The sequence below is a fragment of the Psammomys obesus genome, unplaced genomic scaffold (assembly GCF_907164565.1).
Source record: "Psammomys obesus unplaced genomic scaffold, mPsaObe1.curated_primary_1811, whole genome shotgun sequence".
NCBI classification, from domain to species: domain Eukaryota; kingdom Metazoa; phylum Chordata; class Mammalia; order Rodentia; family Muridae; genus Psammomys; species Psammomys obesus.
The window spans coordinates 879,207-887,611 of NW_026596443.1; the positions used below are offsets into that span (position 1 = coordinate 879,207).

General features: G+C 51.5%; 1 protein-coding gene across 1 annotated transcript in view; it reads right to left on the reverse strand.

Moving 5' to 3' along the window:
* Positions 1–6,949, reverse strand: part of Cntn2 (contactin 2) — a 29,393-nt gene extending 22,444 nt beyond the window's left edge. Inside the window, exon 1 of the mRNA XM_055598164.1 lies at positions 6,766–6,949. The gene's annotated coding sequence lies outside the window, so the exon portion shown is untranslated. The remainder of the gene's footprint in view (positions 1–6,765) is intronic.
* Between the last annotated feature and the right edge of the window lie 1,456 nt (positions 6,950–8,405).

Below are 8,405 nucleotides of genomic sequence, written 5' to 3' on the forward strand. Positions count from 1 at the left end.
CTGCTTCCAGCAACCAAAAGGCAAGGAACAAGGGCCCTGGGCCTGCAGGGGTATGTGGCAGGGATACCCAACAGAATTAAGAAGCAGGGCTTAGGGATCAGAGCAGAAGCACTCCCTCCCGTGTGACCTCAGCCTCATATTCTCTGCTTCTTATCCAAAAGTGTGTCCCTCTGTCAATCCCCAATCCCCCACCTCCATTCTTGTTACTCTCAGTTCTGTACCAAAGCACAGACATTTGGCATCTGTAGATTCCTCATCATCCACAGTGGCCCCTGCTTGCTCAAATTCATTTCTCTCTAGGTAAGGTGATCCCATGCTGCAGAGCACTGTTCACACCTCGCCTGCCTGGAAGCACCCACAATGTCCCAGTCTGAGCACAGAATTCAGCCCTTGATCAGCAACAGCTCCTGCCTGTGGAACTGTTTGTCTCCAATGGCAGAGCCGCAGTCCCCCAACTGGAGAGGCTGTAGCCTGTTCGTCTTTAGAGCACGTACCCAGCAAAATGTGTGGCACATAATATATGTTTCTTGTGTGTCACATTCAACTAATTGAGAACTGCTGTGGTCATGCAGCTTCAGGATCCAGTGGACCCACGTGACACATATGACCATACACATGTAATCACAACGGAGCTCAACATACAGCTGAAGAGGCTAGAAAGTCTTCCGTACTTTGTTGGGCAGCCCAGGCCAAATGGTACATATGCCCACACTCACATATACATGTTGGCAAACAGAGCAAGGTCTCCAGGTCAGCAGGGCATCCTGGAAATCTCACAAGCACACCTCTGGATGCCTCACAAATGTGGGTCATTGTCCTCAGCACAGGGAGGCCCTGGCTCAGTTTGGAGCCCCCACCTGAGGATTGGGAAACTGATAGCCAGGAGTTCGTAATGCTCTTTTCTTTTCATAAAGATTGATTTTATTTATTTTTAATTATGTGTATTTGTGTGGGTATGCAGATACTGGACAAGGGTGTCAATACCCCTGGAGCTGGATGCTGGGAACCTAGCTTAGTTTCTTGAAAGACTCGTAACCCTGACCTCGTCTCTTTACAGGTTTGTGGGCTCAAACAATTTAGTCACCCTGATGGAGCCTCAATTTCCCCATCAGCAAAATGGGGATTATGTGAGCATTACCTAGTGGTGCTGTGGCAACACACGTTATCACTTGTACTGGCTATCAAGTAGCTGTGAAGCCTCGGAGCCATCTGGACGTGTATCAGTCTCCTATGGGGAGGCAGATGCCCTCTTCTCCTGCCTCCAGCTCTTCTGGTATCCACTTCCTGCTCTTGACTTTACCAGGAGGCTTCCTTGTTGAGAAACTTGAAAATCATCCCTGTGACTGGGGAATTGTGAACTCACATCTGACACAGAGAGGCTGCCCATTGTTCACTCCTGCCATTTTTCAGCCATCTAGGGCTGGAGCTCTCAGTTCAGGCGCAATGGGCTAGCCTGGGAGGAGCTTGGGCTGTGGGCTTATCCTGAATACACCAGCACAGGGCAGAGACAAAGCCTCCACCCTGGAGCAGTCAAGATTTTGTTTTGTCTTTCTGGTGAGGGCTATAGATTATGGATAATCCAATCCTACAATAAGTATTAAACTTGAGTTTAATTCAAGATTTTTATCACCCATGCACCCACCTGGCCTAAATGCCCTAGGTGGCCTCTAGGAACTAGGATTTTAGAGGAGGCTTTAGAGGAGATGTATGTGGAATGAGGAGGATGTGGGTTTTCCCCTGGGACAAACTGTACATTAGTCAGTGTGATCAGATATATGTTGAGCCCCATCATCCTGTGTAAACTAGCAAGAGCCCACATTCAAGTGTGGAGTGAAGGGTGGGGCTTTCTGCCTCCATGAAGGTGAGGTAGCCAGTATCCATCCATTCATATTTCTGTGTGTGCATGTATGTGCACATGCAGTGTGTGTGTGTGTGTGAAAGTCTCTCTGTGCCCTGAACCCATAATCCTCCTGTACCAGCCTCTCAAACACTGGGATCCAGGAATGTGATCCCATCCAACCCTATTACGGTGCTCAGTGACCATGTGCCAGGCACTGTGCTGAGCACAGGGGAAGCAGGAACTGAAACACTTCCTTTCTGGCCCTCCCTGGCTAGCTGACAGCAGCCACAAGATATACTTTCAACTTCAGAGATCGGTCATCTCCCCACACCATCTGCCCTATGACATGTTCTAGGAGGCCCAGGATGGAGAGGGCCTTTATGTCACATTGAGACTAGAGTGGAGATATGCCAGGCCCAGATTGGCCCTGCCAGCTCTGAGCTAGCCAAGCCTTGCCCCGGCCAGCTGCTCTGGTACAGGGGTGCAGGCACAGGCTGTCACAGTCAGGCACAGGCTGTCACCGTCAGGGGGCTGGTTCTGTGAGGTACTAGCACACGGGGGAATAGGCCATTGGAGGTTCAGGGAGGCTGGCTGAAGTTTCCAGTCCAGGAAACAAAGGCTGAGGGGAAGGACAGCTTGGAGACAGTAGACTATGAGCTAGACTTCAGCACGTAACAGGGTTTCCCAGTACACAAGCCAGCAGGTATTTTACTGCTCCTGGGAGGCTCAGCTCTGGCCCCAATTCTTCCCTTTCTTAGTCAATGAGGTTGGAGAATTAAAGGGTGTGGTAGTATTGCATACAACATGGTAGAAGCAGGGGCTTGGAGCATGGTATAAGACAGAGAGACAGACAGACAGAGAGATCTAGGGTCAACATTTAACATATTGCAGGAGCCTCTTGTATGCTCACCTCAGCCTCCACCATGGAGCATGTCTCAGGGGTTAGGAGGTAGGTTATTGAGCATCCCTACCTATTTTACTAGCTAGTATCTCTGAGTTCCTGCTGTCAGTAACTGCCCCCAGGATACCTACACACTACACCGGCATGAGTCAAGCTTGCTGACATAGTTTTGTGCTAATGGCAAAGACACCTGCCACTTACCTCCTTTTCCTCACATTTCACAGGTGCAGTGTAATGAGGCAAACTCCAGCAATCCTTCCAGACTATGGCACCAAGATATCCCACTGGCAGACTTGTACCTAACACCATGTGTTCATGGCCTGGATGTGCCAGTGGCTCTCTCAATGATTTTCTCTCATGCACCCAACTCCTGCCTGGGACAGAGGGAGACTGAGCTCAACACCTGTCCTCTGCTTAGCATGCAGGTCACTACCTGGCAGGACCATCAGAGCCCAGGAGGGTCTCAGTCACCACAGCTGGCTGGGAGGACAGAGCTCTAAGCAGAGGTGTGGAGGATGCTGGGTGTGTGTGTGTGTGTGTGTGTGTGTGTGTGTGTGTGTATGTGTGTGTGTGTGCCAGGGCAGGCACACTGGATGGGGGGAAGGCCTGAAGTAGAGAGGTGCTTGAGTGGGCATGTGGATGGGATAGGAACCTACAGCTCCAAATGAGAGAGGGTGGAAGTCCTAAGTCCCATTTTCTCAGCAGGCATGGCTCTTTGTGTTTCAGTTGGCTCCCAAGGCATCAGTGCTGATAAATCCCATGGGAGGTACTGTGATTCCCAGGTTCAGGGTTCTGTACAGACCTTTAGCACTGAGTTGGGAAGTCTGGCCCTTGGTCTGCAGCCTGGAGTGCACAGTGAAGAGACCCTTCAGAGTTAAGAGGCCAAAGCATGAGGGACTTAGGTCTTCTTGGGAGAAAGTGTGGGAGTAGGGTCCAGCCATCCCAGACCAGTAGTGTGGGGCAGCAAGCAAAAGCCTCGGGTCTCACATCCTACTGTTTTTTTCATTAGTGGGACCAAACCAAACCTAGAGTCTCACATATGCAAGACATAAGTGCCTTTCTACTTCACCATACCCGCAGTCTTTGGAAAGATCCTTTGTGAAACTGGAGGATCACGAACAGTTGCTTCAACTTGTTCCCAAAGGAAGGAGAGGCTCTCACGCATTAGCAGGTCAAATTTTGCATGCCTACTCTCTCTACTGAGAGGAGACTTCTTATTCCCACCCTATGACCCTTCCCTGCTTCCCAGATCCCAGACAGTTTTCTTGCAGGCTGGTGGAGAGCAGAAGCCTGTGCAGGTGGAGACCTCAAAGCCCTGGGGATTGACAGGCATTGAGATGAGACAGCCTCGCTCTGGGGAAGGCTCTATGGTTTTGAATCCAATTGGATGCCCGTAAACAGGGCATGGTTGACCTCCACAGGTTAGAAGGAGAGATGATTGAGATGGACATTGGGGTATATTCTTGCCTGGCTGATGCTCAAGGTCCAGGGTGAGGACACTGAACACCTTTACTCTTCGTTGTGCCTTGTTTAGTAGACAAAGAAACATGGACTCATTTTGTAGCAAGGACTCATTAAACCACAGAAAGAACTCTTTCCTCCAGGAAGGTGAAATCATCCCTGTGAATGTTCCAAGTTAGCAACAGCCTGGGGGTTTTGGTCTAGAAGAGAGACAGTGGTCTTCCTGAAGACCCAGAAATGCCAGCACTTCAGAGAATAAAAAGGATGTCCTCATTAACCATTTGAAAGAAGATGGCCTTAAGCTGGAAGAAATGTACCTGTCATCCAGCCTAACCTCTGCCACTAGGCATGACTGTCTCAAGTCTCAGACTCAACACTGACCCCAGTTCTGCAGCCATCTTTATAGTCATGTGACTGGAGTTTGCCCTATGGTTCAACTTTCTGCTCAGAAATACCTTCTATTGTCTAATCTAAGTGCCTCATACTTCAGTGGCCCATTCTTTGCTCTAGTTCTTCCCTTTGTGCTGATAAGCCACTTCATACCTGATTCTGTCGTTCCACTCCAAGGGTCTCTCCAAAAATACAAATAGCACCCTTATCCATGCTTAGAGATTGGCTTTGAAATGTTTTCTCACCATTGTTGGGCTTGAGAAACATCCTGGCAGAGGGACCTTGTGCCCTTCAAGCCCTCCCAAATTCATGGCTGAAGAGTATCCACCTAGAAGCTGGTTGAGGTGCAGCTTAAAGAACATGCAGTCCTTAGGAAGGAGCTGTTCAAGACAGTGCGTACAACTGTCCAGTGGACCACAGCTGACACACTGTCTCTCCACTTAAACAATGGCAGGAAGAGGAGGGTCATCAGGGATGAAGTCCAGGGGTAGAGTTGGGGCCAGAACCTGAGCAGTACATGCTTTGTGGTAGGAGATGCAAGGAATGGCTTGGCCTTGTGAGGACAGAGGAAGGGAAGAGATCAAGCAGCACCTTCAGTGGCCCCGCCTCCCTAGGCAGTTCTTTCTACCCAAACCCTCACTTCAGTGGCTTCTGACAAGAGGGACCACAGGAGCCTCCTCTCTGTCTCATCTCCTGCCTGCCTCTAAATTAGCTGAGCTCTCCCCCATGAGACAGTAGGAAGGACTTTGACCTTGTGAGAGAAGCACTGAGTGGTTCTGCCTGAACCTGAGCCTGAGCCTGAGCCTGGCTCTTTAGAGTTAGCCATTGGGGCCTCTGGGAGGAGCTGAAAGCTCCTGACTCTGAGGCAGCCCTGAAACACAACACCTGTTTTAACCACTAGACCATTTTCCTCCCCAACCCCTGCAGCCTCATCACATTTGACCCTCCCGCAGGTGGTCTACTCTCGCTAATGTATCCGGTCCCTTTGAGCAGGACCTAGGACTGGTGGTAGATCATCTCAGAGGCTAAGTGGATGATGGGTCATCTAATAGAGGGTTGGAGGATTGCCTGAAATAGTTGCCTAGATGAGCTCAGGACCAGGTTATGTGGACAGTTCCTCCTCCTGCCTCCTTAGCAGAAGGGATTGGTGTTCAAACCTACCCTTGCGCAGGCCTGAGGTCATTGCATGCACAATCACTCTGTGCTGGTCACACTAATTACAAAAGTACTAACAACTCTGGCAGCTTTACCCTGAAGATAGGAGGAAAGCTCAGCTCCCCCTGCCTCCCAGGGGTGGGGGAGGGCCAGAGCTTTAGGATCTAGGCTGCCTGTGTGCCTGTGTGCCCATGTTAGCCCCTTCCCCCCCAGCGCTGCAGCCAGTCTTGGGAGAAGTGACAGACACTCCCTGGCTGGTGCTGCTTTCTCCTGCAGCCCATTACATAAGCCATGGGGCTAGGCAGAGGGGTTGCCCCCTCTCTCTAGAATCCCCTGGAAAGCCAAACTTTGAGCAAATCCTTCCCTCCTACCAGTGAGGCTGAGGGGGAGGGCTCTGAGGAGACAAGGTTGAGGAGGGAGGAGGGGAAAAGGAATTGCACGCTACATTCCAGTCTCACCCTTGGGATATGACTTGCGTCAGTTTCTCTCCCAAGTTCCAGCTCCCGGACAGCCTTTGCCCAAACTTGTGTTCTGTTCTTGCCTCTCTTCTATAGCCTCCCTAGTCCAGCAGAACCAAGACTTTGCAAAGAGGTCACTGGGCAAAAGCAGCCCCCAACATGACCTCGAATTTGGGAACTCAGGCTCAGGTCTATCTAGGAATTTCTAGGGACAGACCAGGGCCTGGCCTTACAGAGCTGTTTGGCCCTGGCTGGGGTCCAGGGCAGGCCCAGGAGCCCCTGCCTTTTTGGCAGGCAGTTGCCGCTGCCTGCTTGGATTTCTGGACCCTCCTGGGGGCCTTGCAGAATGCCACCCACCTAGACAGGATCGGGAAGAGCCTGAGGGCTCGCCACTGTAGGGCGGGGGTGAGAGGTCAATCAGCATCCAGCCTGCTGCGTGTCCCTGTTCCCTCCCAAGTTTCAAGGAAGACATTTAATGAGGACTGAGCTCGGAGCCCCTCCTGAAACAGCACCCCGAGAAGCCCCTGGACTGGAACAGACAAAAAACGATAGGCACCTACCTGGAGTGCGGGAAGGGTGTTGGTTGGGGCAGTGCTGCGGGCGCCTGGTGAGCAGACCCTGCTGCCAGCCTCAGGGCTGCTCGGCCCTGCCGGCCTTAGCCACTGGCTGTCCTGGCGCGGCGGCAGCGGCCGACGGTGCTATGTGTGTGCGCGCTGGAGCCACTGCAGCATCTCTGCATCAGGATGCGCTCCTCCCTCTCGCAGGCTCCGCTTACTGGCTGGCTCGGCTCCTCAGCCAACGCTCGGCCGGAGATGGCTTCCTCAGCCCCCTCCCATCCCGCCGTCCCCACCCTCCTGGCTCTACCTCATTTGCTGTCATTTAAGAACCAGGGAGCGAGCCAGAGGCCGCCGTCTTGACCAGCTCGGTGCCCTGCCCAGAGATGCAGAGGGGTGCGCTGAAGGGGCACACAAAAAGTGTCTCTTGCTTTTGAGATCCTGACCACACATGAGCACCAGGCTTCTTGCTTCTCTCCTTCCCTAATCCCTTGTTAGAGAATGGGATCAGCAGCAAACCTCCAATTTTCTGTGTAGGGCAGCTGTGATGGAGGGGTCAGCCTCTATCACCCCTGTCACGTTTTCTCTTCCTTGTTTTTGCCCAGAAGTAACATGATTTTTTTTTTTTTGTCAAAATGGTCAAACCGTAAGAAAAATTAAAAATAGAGAAAGTCTTCAACATCCATTCTTAACAAATTTGAATACCCCCCTCTAGATTTATATTTTTCACTTGCATTTACATGGGTTATGAGAACTATTTTATGACAGTGGAATCACAAAATACGTCATAATTTGCAATATATATTTAACTATATCACTGAGCGTGGACACCTCCGTGTGCCAGTGCACCCAGAGGTAGCCCATTTTCAACCAGCAAATAGCGGGGCTTCGTGAGAAGCCCATGGGACTGAAATCAGTGTACCTGACGGGTCCACTCTGTGCTTTGCTCTTGATAGACTGTGTGAGTTTGGCTAAGTGCCTCGCCTCCTTTGAGCCTCACTAGTAACCTAAAAGAGTTAAAGATGGCCAAGACCTGTGCTAGCTCTGAGACTCCAGGTGTTCACCCTGGGTGGTAGCATGCCTCTTCTGCCCTCCTGCTGTTACGTATGGACTCGCCGGGGAGGACTGAAGCCTGTAGGCAGAGGGCTCAGCCATCTGCAGCCCCAGTCAGCCCTGACAGGCCGTCACCATTGCCTCACCCCACTCTGCTCTGCCTGCTGTCCAGGGCAAAACTGGCTAGTGGCCCAGATGCTGCAACAGCTGGTGAGGCTGGCCACCTTGAGCTTTAAGTGCTATACCTGTCAAATATGAACATGGCTCCTGTCTTGCTGACTGGCAGGTGGCTGTGGGCCTGGAGAAGAGTAGAGATCCAAATGCTTGCCAGGGACTTATGCCTTTATGCCTGTCTCCTTTCAGTGCCCCTCCCAAGGGCGAGCATACCTCGGAAGCACAGCTGTTTTTTTTTTGTTGTTGTTGTTCTGGTACAGAGATGCCTAAACTCTATTAAGCTGTTTCTCATGCAATTTTGACAAGACAAGGCACACTCACCTCCCCCAGGGTGGCCTGCCCCTGATATCATGGTCCTGTCTGTCTGTCTGGGGGCAAGTATGCTGTCCCCAAGGTCCTGAGGTATGTCACATAGCTAA